Below are 22,045 nucleotides of genomic sequence, written 5' to 3'. Positions count from 1 at the left end.
TGCAAGATGTTCAGGAAGAATTTGCAGCAAAAAATACAAGTTTTGCTGCGATGCTCAAAAAGAATCTGAATGAGGATCAGCCTGGACGAGTCTTCCACTTTGGGATAGTGAAAAGAACAGCTGTGGCAGAAACACAGCTACAGGGAGAAGAAGAAGAGGAGGAGATGATGCAGCGGCTGTGGGAGGAGAAAATGGAGCTGTGGGAAGAAGAGATGCTGAGGGGTGATTATGAGATGGATGATGTAGACGTCGAATATGGCAGAAGGAACACGTCAAAGAAGATTGTCTTCTCATGGGTCCAATTTGTAAGGGATCGTCAGGATAAGGACCAAAAAGGAATGACTCTTTTGCCTCTCAAGGATGAAGAAAAGTTCTTCCTTCAAGAGGAGTAAGGAGTAAAAGTTCAGTGAAAAAAAAAAGAAAAAAAAAGAAAAAAAAAATAAAAAAAAAAATAAAAAAAAAAAACAAACAAAAAAAATAAAAAAAAGAAAAAAAAATTAAAAAACAAAAAAAAAAAAAAATTAAAAAACAAAAAACAAAAAAAAAATTTATATATATATATATTTTTCCACTTTTGATTTAAAAGGAATATTTTTTAAAAGGAACATAAGTTGTGTTAAGTTCAATTTCGGTTTATTTTGTGAGGAAAAAGAGTTTTTCAAGATGGATGGACGGCTCAGCTTGAGGAATGCAATGCTTAACTCTCCAGCTTGGACGATGCTTGGAATAATCTGGTGGACTGGTGCTGCTGATGGAAGAAATCTGGCTGATTTCAGAATGCTCTGTACCTTGATGGGGTGTATGGGACCTTTGTCAAGTGTACAAATGGTCGGATATCTAGATCTATTCTTTTGGATACCAACCTTCGGGTGGTTCTGGGGGAATAATCTAGAAGACCGGCTATGCAGAAAGATGAAGCTGGGTTTCTTCTATTATGCAGTCTTGTCCTTATAGGTTGGCCCTGGATAGTTCCGCTATGGAAGGAAGCTGCGTCTCTGGTGAGGTGTTCATCCGATGGCTGCTGATGGAGGACTGGGAACAGATTCAGTTCTGGCTATGAGGATGCTTGGCTTAATTGTCCGGTTTCATGTTTCTTTGATTAAAGGCTTGGCTTAATTGCCTGGTCTAATAAAGCTTGGCTTAAATGTCTGGCTTCATGCTTTTTAAATTTAAGGCTTGGCTTCATTGCCTGGCCCCAAAGAAGCTCGGCTTCATCGCCCGGCTTCCTGCTGCTTGGACCTTATTAAAGGCTTGGCTTCATCGCCTGGCCCCAAAGAAGCTCGGCTTTATCGCCCGGCTTCCTGCTGCTTGGACCTTATTAAAGGCTTGGCTTCATCGCCTGGCCCCAAAAAAGCTCGGCTTCATCGCCCGGCTTCCTGCTGCTTGGATTTTTTTAAAGGCTTGGCTTCATCGCCTGGCCCCAAAGAAGCTCGGCTTCATCGCCCGGCTTCCTGCTGCTTGGACCTTATTAAAGGCTTGGCTTCATCGCCTGGCCCCAAAGAAGCTCGGCTTCATCGCCCGGCTTCCTGCTGCTTGGACCTTATTAAAGGCTTGGCTTCATCGCCTGGCCCCAAAGAAGCTCGGCTTCATCGCCCGGCTTCCTGCTGCTTGGACCTTATTAAAGGCTTGGCTTCATCGCCTGGCCCCAAAGAAGCTCGGCTTCATCGCCCGGCTTCCTGCTGCTTGGACCTTTTTAAAGGCTTGGCTTCATCGCCTGGCCCCAAAGAAGCTCAGCATCATCGCCCGGCTACCTACTGCTTGGACCTTATTAAAGGCTTGGCTTCATCGCCTGACCCCAAAGAAGCTCGGCTTCATCGCCCGGCTTCCTGCTGCTTGGACCTTATTAAAGGCTTGGCTTCATCGCCTGGCCCCAAAGAAGCTCGGCTTCAACGCCCGGCTTCCTGCTGCTTGGACCTTATTAAAGGCTTGGCTTCATCGCCTGGCCCAAAGAAGCTCGGCTTCATCGCCCGGCTTCCTGCTGCTTGGATTTTTTTAAAGGCTTGGCTTCATCGCCTGGCCCCAAAGAAGCTCGGCTTCATCGCCCGGCTTCCTGCTGCTTGGACCTTTTTAAAGGCTTGGCTTCATCGCCTGGCCCCAAAGAAGCTCGGCTTCATCGCCCGGCTTCCTGCTGCTTGGACCTTTTTAAAGGCTTGGCTTCATCGCCTGGCCCCAAAGAAGCTCGGCTTCATCGCCCGGCTTCCTGCTGCTTGGAATTTTTTAAAGGCTTGGCTTCATCGCCTGGCCCCAAAGAAGCTCGGCTTCATCGCCCGGCTTCCTGCTGCTTGGACCTTATTAAAGGCTTGGCTTCATCGCCTGGCCCCAAAGAAGCTCGGCTTCATCGCCCGGCTTCCTGCTGCTTGGACCTTATTAAAGGCTTGGCTTCATCGCCTGGCCCCAAAGAAGCTCGGCTTCATCGCCCGGCTTCCTGCTGCTTGGACCTTATTAAAGGCTTGGCTTCATCGCCTGACCCCAAAGAAGCTCGGCTTCATCGCCCGGCTTCCTGCTGCTTGGACCTTATTAAAGGCTTGGCTTCATCGCCTGGCCCAAAGAAGCTCGGCTTCATCGCCCGGCTTCCTGCTGCTTGGATTTTTTTAAAGGCTTGGCTTCATCGCCTGGCCCCAAAGAAGCTCGGCTTCATCGCCCGGCTTCCTGCTGCTTGGACCTTATTAAAGGCTTGGCTTCATCGCCTGGCCCAAAGAAGCTCGGCTTCATCGCCCGGCTTCCTGCTGCTTGGATTTTTTTAAAGGCTTGGCTTCATCGCCTGGCCCCAAAGAAGGTCGGCTTCATCGCCCGGCTTCCTGCTGCTTGGACCTTATTAAAGTCTTGGCTTCATCGCCTGGCCCAAAGAAGCTCGGCTTCATCGCCCGGCTTCCTGCTGCTTGGATTTTTTTAAAGGCTTGGCTTCATCGCCTGGCCCCAAAGAAGCTCGGCTTCATCGCCCGGCTTCCTGCTGCTTGGATTTTTTTAAAGGCTTGGCTTCATCGCCTGGCCCCAAAGAAGCTCGGCTTCATCGCCCGGCTTCCTGCTGCTTGGATTTTTTTAAAGGGTTGGCTTCATCGCCTGGCCCCAAAGAAGCTCGGCTTCATCGCCCGGCTTCCTGCTGCTTGGACCTTATTAAAGGCTTGGCTTCATCGCCTGGCCCCAAAGAAGCTCGGCTTCATCGCCCGGCTTCCTGCTGCTTGGACCTTATTAAAGGCTTGGCTTCATCGCCTGGCCCCAAAGAAGCTCGGCTTCATCGCCCGGCTTCCTGCTGCTTGGACCTTATTAAAGGCTTGGCTTCATCGCCTGGCCCAAAGAAGCTCGGCTTCATCGCCTGGCCCAAAGAAGCTCGGCTTCATCGCCCGGCTTCCTGCTGCTTGGACCTTATTAAAGTCTTGGCTTCATCGCCTGGCCCCAAAGAAGCTCGGCTTCATCGCCCGGCTTCCTGCTGCTTGGTCCTTATTAAAGGCTTGGCTTTATCGCCTGGCCCAAAGAAGCTCGGCTTCATCGCCCGGCTTCCTGCTGCTTGGATTTTTTTAAAGGCTTGGCTTCATCGCCTGGCCCCAAAGAAGCTCGGCTTCATCGCCCGGCTTCCTGCTGCTTGGATTTTTTTAAAGGCTTGGCTTCATCGCCTGGCCCCAAAGAAGCTCGGCTTCATCGCCCGGCTCCCTGCTGCTTGGACCTTATTAAAGGCTTGGCTTCATCGCCTGGCCCCAAAGAAGCTCGGCTTCATCGCCCGGCTTCCTGCTGCTTGGACCTTATTAAAGGCTTGGCTTCATCGCCTGGCCCCAAAGAAGCCCGGCTTCATCGCCCGGCTTCCTGCTGCTTGGACCTTATTAAAGGCTTGGCTTCATCGCCTGGCCCCAAAGAAGCTCGGCTTCATCGCCCGGCTTCCTGCTGCTTGGACCTTATTAAAGGCTTGGCTTTATCGCCTGGCCCAAAGAAGCTCGGCTTCATCGCCCGGCTTCCTGCTGCTTGGACCTTATTAAAGGCTTGGCTTTATCGCCTGGCCCAAAGAAGGTCGGCTTCATCGCCCGGCTTCCTGCTGCTTGGATTTTTTTAAAGGCTTGGCTTCATCGCCCGGCTTCCTGCTGCTTCGATTTTTTTAAAGGCTTGGCTTCATCGCCTGGCCCCAAAAAAGCTCGGCTTCATCGCCCGGCTTCCTGCTGCTTGGATTTTTTTAAAGGCTTGGCTTCATCGCCTGGCCCCAAAGAAGCTCGGCTTCATCGCCCGGCTTCCTGCTGCTTGGATTTTTTTAAAGGCTTGGCTTCATCGCCTGGCCCAAAAGAAGCTCGGCTTCATCGCTTGGCTTCCTGCTGCTTGGACCTTATTAAAGGCTTGGCTTCATCGCCTGGCCCCAAAGAAGCTCGGCTTCATCGCCCGGCTTCCTGCTGCTTGGACCTTATTAAAGGCTTGGCTTCATCGCCTGGCCCCAAAGAAGCTCGGCTTCATCGCCCGGCTTCCTGCTGCTTGGATTTTTTTAAAGGCTTGGCTTCATCGCCTGGCCCCAAATAAGCTCGGCTTCATCGCCCGGCTTCCTGCTGCTTGGATTTTTTTAAAGGCTTGGCTTCATCGCCTGGCCCCAAAGAAGCTCGGCTTCATCGCCCGGCTTCGTGCTGCTTAGATTTGATTGAAGGCTCGGCTTCATTGCCTGGCCTAAAGAAGCTTGACTTCATTGTCTGGCTTCCTGCTGCTTGGATTAAAGGCTTGGCTTCATTGCCTGGCCTAAAGAAGCTTGGCTTAATTGTCTGGCTTCATGCTGCTTTTATTAAATGAGGTAGTGGTGAGGAGGGTCGTGGGAACCTTGCTGGCTTCTATCTTTCTCAAAAGTGGAAGTTGGCTGAACCCGCCTGATGAGCCCTTTGGTAAGGGCGAAACCCTTATATGGTGTGTTTTAATAATATATACAGTATATATATATATATATATATATATATATATATATATATGTATATATATACATATATATATACCACAATGACATTCAATACCAAATTCTACCTTTGGGAGTGCATATCCTATGGAAATTCACTTATGATAAATGCTTCTGTCTGAACAAGGATTCGAACCTATGCCCTGAGTCGAAACAATGTCTGTTGGGATGACTTTACCAATCGTAAAATCGTCCATTGCATTGTTTCGGCTCAGGGCATAGGTTCGAATCCTTGCTCAACCAGCAGCATTTATCATAAATGAATTTCCATAGGATATACACCCCCAAAGGTAGAATTCGGTATTGAATATCATTGTGGTTGATTATTATTATTATTATTATTATTATTATGATTATTATTATTATTATTACTATTATTATGATTATTATGATTAATATTATTATCATGATTATTATCATTATTATTATTATTATTATTATGATTATTATTATTATGATGATGATTATTATTATTATTATTATGATTATTATTATGATTATTATCATTATTATTATTGTTATTAATATGATTATTATGATTATTATTATTATCATTATCATTATTATTATTATGATTATTATTATTATTATTATTATTATTATTATTATGATTATTATCATTATTATTATTATCATTATTATTATGATTATTATTATTATTATTATGATTACTATTATTATTATCATTATTATTATTATTATTATTATTATTATTATTATTATTATTATTGTTAATTGCTAAGCTACAACCCTAGTTGGAAAATCAGAATGCTATAAGGCTAGGGGCTCCAATAGGGAAAATAGGCTAGTGAGGAAATGAAACAAGGAAAATATAAATACTTTAAGAATATTAAAATAAACATCTCCTATATAAACTATAAAACCTTTAACAAAACACGAGGGAGAGAAATTAGATAGAATAATGTGCCCGAGTGTACCCTCAAGCAAGAGAACTCTAACCCAAGGTAGTGGAAGACCATGGTACAGAGGCTATGGCCCTACCCAAGACTAGAGAACAATGGTTTGATTTTGGAGTGTCCTTATCCTAGAAGAGCTACTTACCATAGCTAGAGAGTCTCTTCTACCCTTAACAAGAGGAAAGTAGCCACTGAACAATTACAGTGCAGTAGTTAACCCCTTAGGAGAAGAAAAATTGTTTGGTATTCTCAGTCTTGTCGGGTGTATGAGGACAGAGGAGAATATGTGAAGAATAGGCCAGACTATTTGGAGTTAGTGTAGGCTAAGGGAAAATGAGCCGTAACCAGAGAGAAAGATCCAATGTAGTACTGCTTGGCCAGTCAAAAGACACAATAACTCTCTAGCGGTAGTATCTCAACGGGTGGTTGGTACCCTGGCCAACCTACTACCTATAAAGGACTGAAATATTTCTACAAAATACATACGAAGACTGTAACATAATTCCTGTCCGATATTTTGCAACGGCAGATCAATTAATCAATCAATTCTATAAGTCAAACAAGAAATAGATCTTTGGGATAGAAGTGAATGCACAAAAAAAAAAAAATAAGTTATGGCGAGATGATCTTCTCAAGACGAACATGTTTTGAACGTGTTATCTCAAGACGAACATGTTTTGAACGTGTTATCTCCAGACGAACGTGTTTTGAGCTTGTTATCTCAAGACGAACATGTTGTGAACGTGTTATCTCAAGACGAACAGGTTTTGAACGTGTACGAACGTGTTTTGAATGTGTTACCTCAAGACGAACGTGTTTTGAACGTGTTACCTCAAGACGAACGTGTTTTGAACGTGTTACCTCAAGAAGAACGTGTTTTGAACGTGTTACCTCAAGACGAACGTGTTTTGAAGTGTTACCTCAAGACGAACGTGTTTTGAACGTGTTACCTCAAGACGAACACGTTTTGAACGTGTTACCTCAAGACGAACGTGTTTTGAACGTGTTACCTCAAGACGAACACGTTTTGAACAGGTTATCTCAAGACGAACGTGTTTTGAACGTGTTATCTCTAAAATAGTGTTGTAAGGTACCATAGTGTGAAGGTCTTGTGTAGACCCCTGGACTCACTGATCAGAAGTAGGACTTATCAATTAGCATCATCCAATTACATTCGTCAATCAAAAACACCCAATATTATAATAATAATAATAATAATAATAATAGAAACTTACGTATCAGGGGAAGGAAGAGAAGATGATGAATTGACGAGCCGAGAAAATTTTCCGATATAGACTGACATAGAAAGATCATGCATAGATGCGTGTGGAGGGGCATGTCTGAGGCCTTTGTCCTGCAGTGGATTAGTTGGGAATAATGATATATATATATATATATATATATATATATATATATATATATATATATATATATATATATATATATATATATATATAAAACAAATGCAGCCCTTTCTAATCCACTGCAGGAAAAAGGCCTCAGACATGTCCTTATTCATTTCTAGGCGTGTGCCCAGTTTCATCACCACACTGGCCACTGAAGATTGATGATGGTGGGAGACTTAAATTATCACAACAAACCAACCTAGTATGGGTGGCCTTGGCTAGCACAGCTTTCCTTTATAGAAGTTGATTCTTAACTTACGTGTTATATTTCTCCAGTTTCCAACACGTTCTGCTTGGACAGGAAACTTAGGGACAGGTGATTTGGACATGTCTGATTCCTCTGACTGACTGAGAGTGACTGATGCTACAATCAGCTGTTCAGTGAGTCGACTCTGGGAGTCAGGAGGCGGGGCTAAGAGTCAGGAGGCGGGACTATGTGTCAGGGGGCGGGGCTAAGTGTCAGGGGGCAGGGCTTATTACACCAAGGAAGTCTTCTAAAGGAGGAGAAACTGATTATCAAGTCAGCAAAAACATTGTTTTTTATCTCTTGTTTTGATGTTTTGTGTTTTAGTCTGATATGAATAATTCCTTCTAAAGTGTAGATTAAAATAAAGAAAATTATAAAAAGCTGTTAATTATTAAATACAAAAAACTAATGGATATGTAAATAGTTTTTTTAAAGTGTGGGACACGCACTTATGAACACACACGCTTCTCTTCTTTATTTTTTGTTTTATAGTTTTGACCTTTGACCTCTTCTGATTGATTTTATATAGTGGCTGATGTAAACATGTTATGTAGTGTTCATAATAATATTATCAGGAGTATATATATATATATATATATATATTTATATATACAGTATATATATATATACAGTATATATATACTGTATATATATATATATATATATATATATATATATATATATATATATAGTCTATATATATGCATATATATATATAAATATACAGTCTATATATATGCATATATATATATATATATATACTGTATATCTATATATATGGATATATACACATATATATATGTATACAGTATATATATATATATATATATATATATATTTATATATATATACAGTATATATATATGATATATATATACATATATATACAGCATATATATATACAGTATATATATATATATATACTGTATGTATATATATATATATATATATACAGTATATATATACATATATACACATACATATACACACATATATATGTATATATATATATATATATATATATATATATATATATATATATATATATACTGTATATATATATATATATATATATATATATATATATATATATATATATATATATATATATATATATATATAGGCTACATATGCAAATACAAAAACTTATGCAGCCATTTTTTATCATTATTATTATTATTATTATTATTATTATTATTATTAATTGCTGAGCTACAGCCCTGGTTGGGAAAGCAGAATGCTATAAGCCCAGGGGCTCCAACAGGGAAAATAGCCCAGTGAGGAAAGGAAACAAGGAAAAGTAAAGTATTTTAAGAACAGTAGCATTAAAATAAATATCTTTTATAAACTATAAAAATCTAACAAAACAAGAGGAAGAGAAATAAGATAGAATAGTGTGCTCGAGTGTACCCTCAAGCTAGAAAACTCTACTCCAAGATAGTGGAAGGCCATGGTACAGAGGCTATGGCACTACCCAAGACTAGAGAACAATGGTTTGATTTAGGTACATTATTCTATCTTATATCTCTGCCTCTTTTTTTTTACCTTTTGTAGTTTAATATTTTTACTAGTCTAGAAATATTCTATTTTAATTGTTCATTACTTCTCTTGTAGTTTATTTGTTTCCTTGTTTCCTCACTGGGCTATTTTTCCCTGTTGGAACCCTTGGGCTTATAGCATCCTGCTTTTCAAACTAGGGTTGCAGCTTAGCAAGTAATAATAATAATAATCATAATAATCATAACTAATCTATAACTATGCCCACACACACCAACTCTGACCTCTGTGACTCACCCTTCCAATTTCTTTCGCATGAAACAATTTCAGACGCAGGTGCGAGACTTCCCCAGAACACCTGTTCAATCAAATACAAAAACAACTGATTGTTCTTCGGTCTTACCTTTTCTTCTTGAAGTCCTCGTGCCGGGTGAAGTAAGCATTTTCTTCTCGCTTCTTGGTGGTGCTGTGAAAGAAGGAAATTTAGGGTTACTTATGTTTTTAGTGATTTTGTGCAATGTTTATGTACAAATTCATGTGGAACGCAAAGGGATTCTGTTAGATTTCGCCAGTCGTCTCTATCTTGAGCTTTTAATTCAATACTTCTTCCTTCATCATCTCCGACTTCCCCCTCCATAGTCCTCAGCCATGTAGACCTGGGGCTTCTAACTCTTTTAGTGCCTTGTGGAGCCCAGTCAAACGTTTGGTGAATTAGACGACGGAGACGATGACGAAGGTTCTATCATTTTTTGAAAATAGGGCTCCCCAGGTTTCATTTTTTTTTAAAAATAAGGGTGTTTGCATTCGTTCAAATCGTCTCTCTGTCCCCTCCCCTACCTACTGGAAGAAATCACTCTTGCGGAGTGCAAAAAGCATGCCCAAACCATCTCCATTTACCCCTCATCATGATCTCATCCAAATACAGCACTTAAGTAATCTCTCTTATAGTTTCATCTCTATTCCTGTGCTGCCATTTCACTCCCAATATTTTCCTGAGTACTTTGTTTTCAAATCTACAATATCTGTTGGATATTGTTTCATTGTCATACCATGACTCATGTCCATAGAGTAACATATATGGTGATAAATGGTAAAGGATGATAACAAATATATAACCAACAAACGAGTAGAAAGAGCAATTAGTGATTTGAGTCCTCAGTCTATGAAATTTGTCGACATCTTGTTTAAGTCTACGGACGAAAATATATATGGAAGACAACATTAAAAAATAACCAACTGTATAATTCGAGCACCAGCATTATTGTAAAACCATCTTCTTAATGCTCGGTCTGATTTTCATTACAGTACTGAACGATATAAAAAAAATGACTTGGGAAAATAGCAATCTGAATCCTTAATATCAAACGATTTTCTATGACCTTACGTACGTGAATAAAACATGTATATGAAATTATAACGTTAACTAGTTTTGCATTTAGTTAAATATATCTTTTTTTTTTTGGGGGGGGGGCCTATTTCAATTTTAAAAAGTTGTGTTGGTCTTGTTATCGATACCAGAGATATAATACATAAAACATCAAATCCAGGCTTCGAAAAATAATCATGTTTATGTGAATCCCAAATTAAACGCACAATTGGATATTTATAATATCAACTGTTACTGACAATCCCAATATATCACACCATGAAAATCATTAATATTTAATAGGTCTTCACAAATAGCTAGACATGATTCAATTGAAAATTATATGACATAGATTTTTAATATACAAAATAAATATATACCCAGACAACAGAGAATTCTAATGTATATCTATTACCCATGAAATGCTAATCCTGTAGGCTAATACATGGTGACGTCACCAATATCACGTGACATCACCAATTTCTTGTGACATATGGCAGCTCGGGTTTTAATCAAACTTGAGCTGTGCGGGTGTAGACAATGTATTTTATAGACCTTAACTATGGCTGTCACTGGTCTTTTCTAACATACAAATGATATATTTACAAAATGCGTGGAATTTTCGCAATAAATAGGCTCGCTTCACACGAGCGGATTTTTTCCGTACGGAAATATTTCCACTCATCAGGAGGCACTCCTTCAAAAGAGCGGATTTTTTCCGTACGGAAATATTTCCGCTCGTCAGGAAGCACGTCTTCACAAGAGCGGATTTTTTCCGTACGGAAATATTTCCGCTCACCAGGAGGCACGTCTTCACAGTAGCGGATTTTTTCCGTACGGAAATATTTTCGCTCGTCAGAAGGCATGTCTTCACAAGAGCGGATATTTTCCATAAGGAAATATTTCCGCTCATCAGGAGGCACGTGTTCACAAGAGTGGATTTTTTTCGTAAGGAAATATTTCCGCTTGTCAGGAGGCATGCCTTCACAGGAGCGGATTTTTTCCGCACGGAAATATTTCCACTCATTAGGAGGCACGTCTTCACAGGAGTGGATTTTTTCCGTATGGAAATATTTCCACTCATCAGGAGGTATGTCTTCACAGGAGCAGATTTTTTCCGTACAGAAATATTTCCGCTCATCAGGAGGCATGTCTTCACAGGAGCGGATATTTTCCGTAGGGAAATATTTTCCGCTCGTCAGGAGTCACATCTTCACAAGACCGGATTTTTTCCGTACGGAAATATTTCCACTCATCAGGAGGCACGTCTTCAAAGGAGCGGATTTTTTCCGTACAGAAATATTTCCGCTCGTCAGGAGGCACGCCTTCACAAGAGCAGATATTTTCCGTAGGGAAATATTTCCGCTCGTCACGAGGCACACCTTCACAAGAGCGGATTTTTTCCACACGGAAATATTTCCGCTCGTCAGGAGTCCCGTACTTCACAAGAGCGGATTTTTTCTGTACGAAAATATTTCCACTCATCAGGAGGCCTGTCTTCACAGGAGCGGACTTTTTCCGTACGGAAATATTTCCGCTCGTCAGGAGGCATGTCTTCACAAGAGCTGATATTTTCCGTACGGAAATATTTCCGCTCGTCAGGAGGCACATCTTCCCAAGAGCGATTTTTTTCTGTACGGAAATATTTCCTCTCGTCAGGAGTCACATCTTCACAAGAGTGGATTTTTTCCATACGGAAATATTTCCGCTCGTCAGAAGGCATGTCTTCACAAGAGCGGAATTTTTCCGTACAGAAATATTTCCACTCGTCAGTAGGCACGTCTTCACAAGAGCGGATTTTTCCGGTACGGAAATATTTCCGCTGGTCAGGAGGCACGTCTTCACAAGAGCGGATTTTTTCCGTACGGAAATATTTCCACTCGTCAGGAGACATGTCTTCACACGAACGGAATTTTTTCGTACGGAAATATTTCTGCTAGTCAGGATGCATGTCTTCACACGAGCGGAATTTTTCCGTACGGAAATATTTCCGCTCATCAAGAGGCACGTCTTCATACGAGAGGATTTCACCCGTACAGAAATATTTCCGCTCATCAGGAGGCATGTCTTCACAAGAGCGGATTTTCCTATGAGCGGCCTTGTAGTTTCTATACACCACTATACTGTAACCATGCGGGTTAGCAGTGCACGTGGCTACTAAATAGCTGCCGCTCGGAAATTTTTCCGAGCGGAGCGGGTAAAGGGCTTCATTTATCTTCACTAATTTCCAGTACGTGTGAACCGAGCCATAGACTATCAAAATTACAAAGCATATGGGCTTTCGTTAGCTAATAAATAATCCCACAAGAATAACATATGAACTTTTCATACGAACAACTAACCCCAAATGCTGAAGACATATTCTAGCCTCCAGAAACACCTAATGCCCATTACATAGCACAATTATTCCCAACTAATAACCAACTAGAGATGCAAGACAGATACTCTATCTACCAAACATCTAAGCCAGCTTCTTTGAAATACAGTTTCCCCCAAAATAACACCATTACCTCAATAACTTAAAATTCATTAACAAGTGACAATATTTGTATAGCTTGTGAATTTTCTCACAAAAACAACTAACCTTTCAGAAAACACTGGCCTTCCTCAATAATTAACGGGCCACACTGTGATTTCAAATAACAAACAAATAACATATTATAAAGTCATTTTTTTCCCACAAGCAACTTGAAGTTGCATAACAAAAACAAATGCACCTTGTTAAAACGACTTCACACACGTACAATAAATTCTTCTTCATAGACAATTGAATGGCTGCATAACAGCTTTTTCCTTCATAAAACGAATCATTCTCTAGCAAGTAACTGACGACACTGCATTACAAAATGGACTAATTTTACAACCTGTTCGTGCTTGCATAATACAACAGCTATCGCCATAAAAAGCAATCACATTTGCTTATTACAAGGACTCATCTTGTCAAACACACAACAATATTCATGCGCAGTCACTCCTTTCCATAGAATATTGACCACTCTTGCATGAAATATGACTTTGCTTACCACACTTACTTATGTTGCATAGCACTAGTATCTAAACATCTAAACACACATAATCTTCCCCAACAAGTAATAACCATACTAATAAAATACATGGACACTCCTCAGCTAAAATTAACCTAATCCTCTCAACACATGGACTATCTTATAAAGATTCAACTAACCTAACATAACACATGCATCTTTTAAAAAACAGACCACTCTTGCATAATAGAATGAAGATTTTACATATCACTTATCCCACATGTAAGGATTCTTCCCAAAAAGTTATTTACCAAACTCACATTATATATGGGCTTCAATGACATACATTTTTCTTCACTTGCATCAGCACTAGGTCTCCTAGCAAACATGAAAACCAGAATTACAGAACACATGGACTTAATAAATACCTGTCTAGATTCCTGAGATAAAATCACGACCTATCGTATAAGAACCGAGCAATTACATAATTATTTATTTATTTCCTTATTAACTTCCCTCACTGAGCTATTTCCCCTGTTGGAGCCCTCGGGATCATAACACCCTGCTTTCCAAACTAAGATTGGAGCTTAACTAATAATAACAATAACATGGACAACTCCTACAAAAAAAGTTGACTATATTTGAGTAACTATATTCCAGAAGTGCAAATGTTAACCTTTAAAAGAAGATATGGATTCTCTCCAACATCATCATCATCATCTCCTACTACGCCTGTAGACGCAAAGGGCCTCAGTTTGATTTCACCAGTCGAAACAATATAGGCCCCATGAAACAGACAACATACAAATAACTGCAGCTCCAAAACGTATTGAACCCCATAAAAAAACAATCATTAACTGCACAAAACATGAGCTCTCACTGACGAACATTAGAATACACTGGCATTATACTGACTCCCACGCCAAAGAATGGGTCACAAATGCATAACGCATGGATTCTTCATGACAAAACCCAGACTAGACTTGCATATCAAAAGAAATCTTTCACAAAAACGAAAACTCATTTGTATAACGCAAGAGTTCTTGACAAAACTTGCATGATATCGTGCATGAATTTCTTAATAAACTTGAGACCACGGTTCCATAAATTATGGGCTCTTCATGTATATACACCTTAGTATTTGTAAATAGTCACATTTACATAACATATAGACTTTATCAAGTTTAATGTTGTTAATTATCTTGAAATGTTTTATTTTTATTGTTATTACTTCTCTAGGAGTTTGTTTATTTCCTGGTTTCCTTTCCTCACTGGGCTATTTTTCCCTGTTGGAGCCCTTGGGCTTATAGCATCAAGTATGGTTGTAGCTTAGCTAGTAGTAGTAGTAGTAGTAGTAGTAGTAGTAGTAGTAGTAGTAGTAGTAGTAGTAGTAGTAATAATAATAATAATAATAATAAAATAGCCAAAAAGACATCCAATCTTATCAAAGAACACAAAGAATACACACAATCTTACAGGCATACAAAATTAAAAAGACAAAAACACTCTTTCACGAACAAAATACATAACCAGAACTAAAATTACTAATCTTCATAAAAAAATAGAGCTAAAACGCAATTACCTGATCTTTTCCTGGTAAAATGATAACAACAGAATATAAAAATGATAGTAATCATGAAAACATAGAAATCGTTCCCTATCAAGAGGTATTCAAAATATGAGGCTGAAGACATAGAAAAAAAATTCCAACTCTCATAAATGAAGTTTACACTGTCACAGGAAGAGTAAAAAGAGCAAAATATAAAAGAGTTTACTTAAGGTCATAAACAAGAATATAAACAAAATTATTCACAGCTTTACCGAATACTGTTTGAAAGATGAGAAAAAAAATACAATCTGCTTGACCATTAATACACACACATAAAAAATGCTAATACTGCTTAAAACATAAGAAATAAAATACAAACTACTTGACCACTAATACATACGAAAATAAAAATTGCTAATACTGTTTAAAAGATAAAAAAGAAATACAAACCGCTTGACCATTAATACACACGCAGAAAAAAATGCTAATACTGTTTAAAAGATAAGAAATAACATACAAACTGCTTGACCACTAATACATACGAAAATAAAAATTGCTAATACTGTTTAAAAGTTAAGAAAGAAATACAAACCGCTTGACCATTAATACATACGCAACAAATAAAATTGCTAATACTGTTTAAAAGATAAGAAAGAAATACAAACTGCCCGACCACTAACACATACGCAGAAAAAAGAAAAAATGCTAATACTGTTTGATAAGAAAAAAATACAAACTGCTTGACCAATAACACATACGCAAAAAAAGAAAAAGTTGCTAGCAAAATATGTGGACTATCTAATGCTATGAAAAAAAAAATACAAATTACAGTAACAAACAGACGTTACATCCTGACAAAAACTTCTGAGCACAAAACATGAAATACGATAACAGACGCCATCTATCGATGTTTCCGAGAATACAAAAAAAAAAAAAAATAATTAAATAAAAAAAAAAATAATGTTGAACCTAAGACAAGGTACATGAAAATATTCAGTTATCCTCGATCCCAGCCCCCTAAAAAATAAAAAGAAAAGAAGTGAAAAATACAATAAGAATGGGCTAATAACATCTTCCCAGCACTTGGAAATAAGAAAAAAATATAAATTACACGATATGCAAACATAAAAATAATAAATAGATGTTGTTCATCACAGATAAGTCCAACAGAAGATGAATGAAAGGTCCCACTCAGAATATAAAAAAAAACGAGAGAGAGAGAGAGAGAGAGAGAGAGAGAGAGAGAGAGAGAGAGAGAGAGAGAGAGAGAGAGAGAGAGAGAATAACATGTCAGCTTTTAATGCCAGAATAAGAACCCTACACAAAAACAAGATGCTATAATAGGGAAAAATAGCCCAGTGAGGAAAGGAAATATGGAAATAAATAAATGATGAGAGTAAATTAACCATAAATCATTCTAAAAACAGTAACAACGTCAAAACAGATATGTCCTATATAAACTATTAACAACGTCAAAAACAGATATGTCATGTATAAACTATAAAAAGACTCATGTGAGCCTGGTCAACATAACAAGCACTGTCATTTGAAATTCACATATTGGTTTGATCATTTCTGAACACCCCCTCTCTCTCTCTCTCTCTCTCTCTCTCTCTCTCTCTCTCTCTCTCTCTCTCTCTCTCTCTCTCTCTCTCTCTCTTTAAGTTTTGCAGTATTTTTTAATAAGTTTTAATCGCTCACATAGATTTATTAGATGATAATTACAGAAAAAAATATTCATTGTTGAGGACACCCAATATGCTTAAAACATTTTAAAAACTGTTACGTCAGAGAGAGAGAGAGAGAGAGAGAGAGAGAGAGAGAGAGAGAGAGAATATCTTCCGGAAAAAACAGCAGCAACACAAGAAAATTACAAGAAATTAACTGAATGCAGACCTCCGCTACATCAGCTTATTTCTCGAAACCAGCTCGCCTTTCCTAGAATCAACTTAGACTGTGAACGTATTTGAACTGTGTGTAACAACCATATGCAAACTTGTGGTTAAGTTTAGGGTTAATCCGGTCGACCTTTTGCTCGACCTTGACCTAGACCTTTGACCTAGGACGTTCATAACTGAATCACTTCCACGTCTCTACATAACGATTAATCCCAGAAAGTTTTACACAATTGGGGCCAGGAAGTTGTTCACAAACAAACTGACAAAAAAGGACGAAAACATAACCTCCTACCAACTTCGTTGGCAGAGTATCAAGTACACTTGCTGACTGGCCGACATGGGAACAACTACTCTCTCTCTCTCTCTCTCTCTCTCTCTCTCTCTCTCTCTCTCTCTCTCTCTCTCTCTCTCAAGAGAGAATATGAAACCTGATATGGCAACAAAAAGTGATACCATATCCAATTGTCCATACAACCTGCTTGCTTGCTCACAGTGCAAATGTTGACGGGCATTCACTCTTTTCATGTTTATCTGGTAACAGTTGTCTTCGTCATGCATCTACTACCAAAAAAGCATATAAATATTTTGTTCCCTTGGAAGAATAAAAGGGCAAGGACCACAAGTAAGTTCTTATTACTTTCCAAGAAAATCGCTTACACAGGCACAAAACCAAGAAAGAAAGCTATAATAAACTATTACTCATAACATGAAACTTTAAAATAAGTAGGATCTTATACTCACAGAAAAAAATATAACTTTAAAAAATAAGAAGATAATATACTTTTCATATATATATGGGTGTATATATATATATATATATATATATATATATATATATATATCTGTGTGTATGTGTGTATATATATATATATATATATATATATATATATATATATATATATATATATATATATATATATATATATATATACACGCACACAGCTTACATAACAAACTCCTTCAAATTCCCAAAGAAATAACAAGAAATTACGCAACTTTAACGCACGAGAAATGGGGAGAGCAGGTATAATCAACTTCTTTACAAGCAAAACTTCCAAGTAATAAAAGTTATATAAGGTTAGTTTTGGGAACCCTATTTCGACAAAAAAGCAAGCAAGCAAGTATAAGCACATTGCCACTGACTAACTATGAAAAGCTGGAATGTAAACTTCGAAGCAGAGAACAACAAAAACGGGACATGAATTCTTCCGGTAATAAGCTCTCCAGGACTAAGACTGGAATAACGAATGCACTTCAATGCATACGAATCAAAACGCGCATAAAACTTTAATGATTCCGGATTGGCAAATGGGAGACATACAAAGCACATGAGTCTTCCAAATGGCTGACTGGAATAATGGTAAACTGCATATATTCTCCATAGCACTCGGAGAGGAGCTTAAATATAACACGAGAAAAAATGTAATCAATTTTAAATGATGATATATGTTAATCTAACTTTTGCCAGACAGGCAAATAATGGAATAGAATTAGGTATTCTACGGAGTTAAGAATAACGAAGGCATAAAAATAAAAATCTTGTTAACTGATTCAAGATCAAACATTCCAGTACAATACAAAAACAATTCAAATATACAAGAAACATCAGTATGAATTGTGTATTCAGAACAGTCGGATGATAGACATTGATGAGGTCAACGTCACGCAGTTACAATACATATGTGCATAAAACCAGTAATTATAACCACATGCCTGGGATCACGTTTGAAAAAAAAAATTATAAAAATAATAACATACCTTTGCCAAGGTATTCGAAACACCCCTGCCTGACGATCTGCTGGACTGGGGTTCGAGTCTCGCTCAAGCTCAATAGTTTCTTGAAGAGTCTGCAACCTAACCACCCTAATGAACTAAGGGTTATTGTGGCCTATTGGTAACGTCTCTGCCTGGTGATTGCTAGACTGAGGTTCAAGTCCCGCTCAAACTCGTTAGTTTCTTGTAGTGTCTGCAACCTCACCACACTTGTGAGCTGAGGATGGGGGTTTGGGGGAGCCTAGAAGTCTATCTGCTGAGTCATCAGCAGCCATTACCTGGCCCTCCATGGTCATAGCTTGGGTGGAGAGGGGACTTGGGCGCTGATCATATGTATATATGGTCAATCTCTAGGCCACTGTCCTGTCTCTAGGGCAATATCACTATCCCTTACCTCAGCCATTCATGAGTGACCTTTCAACCTTTAAGGGTTCTCAAAAATGAATAAAACATGAAGATTAATAAATGTTGTATTATTTTTGTTATCAATTCTTAATTTCTTTATCGAATCTACAATACAAACCTAACGGATTTCAATGTTTAAAAGTTGTAAATTATAAATTCTGATACTGACAACTGCCTAGGATGGCGACAAATCGCAAAATCCTCACCAATATAAACATTAAACTAAACATCTTACTGGAATTATCCAGAGGAACATACCTCCACCAAAGCCAACTCTTATGAGCAATTCCTTCCTTACGTCAGTGTGTGTTTCACTTACATACCTCTGGACTGCATGAATATTTGATAATTGTTCCAGAAAAATCTGCGTGAGTCAGCTTGGAAGATTCCTGACACTTGGTATCCCCCTGGGAGATTCCCGAGACTTGGGAAGCATTTTGGGAGATTCTTGGAATCACCTTGGGAGATTTTTGAGACTTGGAATCACCTTGGGAGATTCTTGGAATAACTTTGGGAGGTTCCTGACACTTGGAATTACTTTGGGAGATTCCCGAGACTTGGAATCACCTTGGGTGATACCTGACATTTGGAATCACCTTGGGAGATACCTGACATTTGGAATCACCTTGGGAGATTCTTGGAATAACTTTGGGAGGTTCCTGACACTTGGAATTACTTTGGGAGATTCCCGAGACTTGGAATCACCTTGGGTGATACCTGACATTTGGAATCACCTTGGGAGATACCTGACATTTGGAATCACCTTGGGAGATTCTTGGAATAACTTTGGGAGGTTCCTGACACTTGGAATTACTTTGGGAGATTCCCGAGACTTGAAATCACCTTGGGTGATACCTGACATTTGGAATCACCTTGGGAGATACCTGACATTTGGAATCACCTTGGGAGATTCTTGGAATAACTTTGGGAGGTTCCTGACACTTGGAATTACTTTGGGAGATTCCCGAGACTTGGAATCACCTTGGGTGATACCTGACATTTGGAATCACCTTGGGAGATACCTGACATTTGGAATCACCTTGGGAGATTCTTGGAATAACTTTGGGAGGTTCCTGACACTTGGAATTACTTTGGGAGATTCCCGAGACTTGAAATCACCTTGGGAGATACCTGACATTTGTAATCACCTTGGGAGATACCTGAAATTTGGAATGACCTAGGGAGATTCCCGAGTCTTGGAATCACCTTGGGAGACTCTTGGAATCACCTTGGGAGGTTCCTGAAACTTGGAATTACCTTGGAAGATTTCCGAGACTTGGCATCACCTTGGGAGATATCTGACATTTGGAATCACCTTGGGAGATTCCTGAGACTTGGAATGACCCTGGGAGATTCCCGAGACATGAAATCACCCTGGGAGATTCCAGAGACATGGAATCACCCTGGGAGATTCCAGAGACATGGAATCACCCTGGGAGATTCCTGACACTAGGAATCACCTTGGGAGATTCCTGACACTTGAAATTATTGAGGGAGATTCTTGGAAACACATTGGAAGGTTCCTGAAACTTGGAACTACCTTGGACATTCCCGAGCCTTGGCATCACCTTGGGAGATACCTGGCATTTGGAATAACCTTGGGAGGTTCCTGAAACTTGGAATTACCTTGGAAGATTCCCGAGACTTGGCATCACCTTGGGAGATATCTGACATTTGGAATCACCTTGGGAGGTTCCTGAAACTTGCAATTACCTTGGGAGATTCCTGAGAATCGGAATCCCCTTGGGAGATTCCCAAGACTTGGAATCACCTTAGGAGATTCCTGACACTTGGAGTCACCTTGGGAGATTCCCGAGACTTGGTATTACCTTGGGAGATACCTGACATTTGGAATCACCTAAGGAGATTCCCAAGACTAGGAATCACCTTGGGAGATTCCTGACATTTGGAATCACCTTGGGAGGTTCCGGAAACTTGCAATTACTTTGGGAGATTCCTGAGAATCGGAATCTCCTTGGGAAATTCCCGAGACTTGGCATCACCTTAGGAGATTCCTGACACTTGGAGTCACCTTGGGAGATTCCCGAGACTTGGTATTACCTTGGGAGATACCTGACATTTGGAATTACCTTAGGAGATTCCAGAGACTAGGAATCACCTTGGGAGATTCCTGACATTTGGAATCACCTTGTGAGGTTCCGGAAACTTGCAATTACTTTGGGAGATTCCTGAGAATCGGAATCTCCTTGGGAAATTCCCGAGACTTGGCATCACCTTAGGAGATTCCTGACACTTGGAGTCACCTTGGGAGATTCCCGAGACTTGGCATCACCTTAGGAGATTCCTGACACTTGGAATCATCTTGGGAGATTCCCGATACTTGGTATTACCTTGGGAGATACCTGACATTTGGAATTACCTTAGGAGATTCCCGAGACTAGGAATCACCTTGGGAGATTCCTGACATTTGGAATTATCTTGGGAAATTCCTGAGACAATTAATAACTTTTGGAAACACTCCGGAAAAGATTAACGCACAGAGTTTTCCAGATGTACAAACGTGGTCCTACATAATTTTCTATTCCAAATTTCATGGGAAAATAATCAATTGTGGTAGCCTATTGGAAACGTCCCCATAACGAACATATTAAATTGCCTTGTAATCCAATGTATTGAGATGCTAATTATGGTATTTCCGAATATATCCTCGAACAAAAAATTGAAATAAGAATATTCTATATAACTAACAGTACAGAAAAAGACAATAAACCGGACATCCTTTTTTATCTATAAGAAAACAAATACATAGCAGTCTACTTCGTAGGCTAGGCGAGGTCATTTGCAATTCTATTAAAGTAAATAAATACGTGTATGGAAAAACAAGCAAATAAATAAATAAATAAGTGTGGATAAATATATCCAACTCAATATAATTCAAATAGTGTATTAACGATACCTCTTCTTGAGGGTACACTAGGGCACACTATTCTAACTTATTTCTCTTCCTCTTTTATTTTTATTTTTTTTTAAGTTTTTAGTTTGTATATGAAACATTTATTCTAATGTTGTTATTGTCCTAAAATATTTTATTTTAATTGTCCATACCTTCTCTTGTATTTTATCTATTTCC

The 22,045-nt window shown here is 39.0% G+C and overlaps 1 long non-coding RNA gene across 1 annotated transcript in view; it reads right to left on the bottom strand.

Moving 5' to 3' along the window:
• The window catches only part of LOC137624985 (uncharacterized), a 148,711-nt gene that overhangs the window by 48,306 nt on the left and 78,360 nt on the right, over positions 1-22,045 (bottom strand). The window contains exon 2 of the long non-coding RNA XR_011040793.1: positions 9,383-9,445. This is a non-coding gene — a long non-coding RNA (uncharacterized lncRNA). The remainder of the gene's footprint in view (positions 1-9,382; positions 9,446-22,045) is intronic.

This window comes from Palaemon carinicauda, chromosome 31, assembly GCF_036898095.1.
Source record: "Palaemon carinicauda isolate YSFRI2023 chromosome 31, ASM3689809v2, whole genome shotgun sequence".
Lineage (NCBI taxonomy): Eukaryota > Metazoa > Arthropoda > Malacostraca > Decapoda > Palaemonidae > Palaemon > Palaemon carinicauda.
The sequence above is the reverse complement of the archived record's forward strand: the minus strand, read 5'-3'. Positions and strand labels throughout refer to the sequence as shown.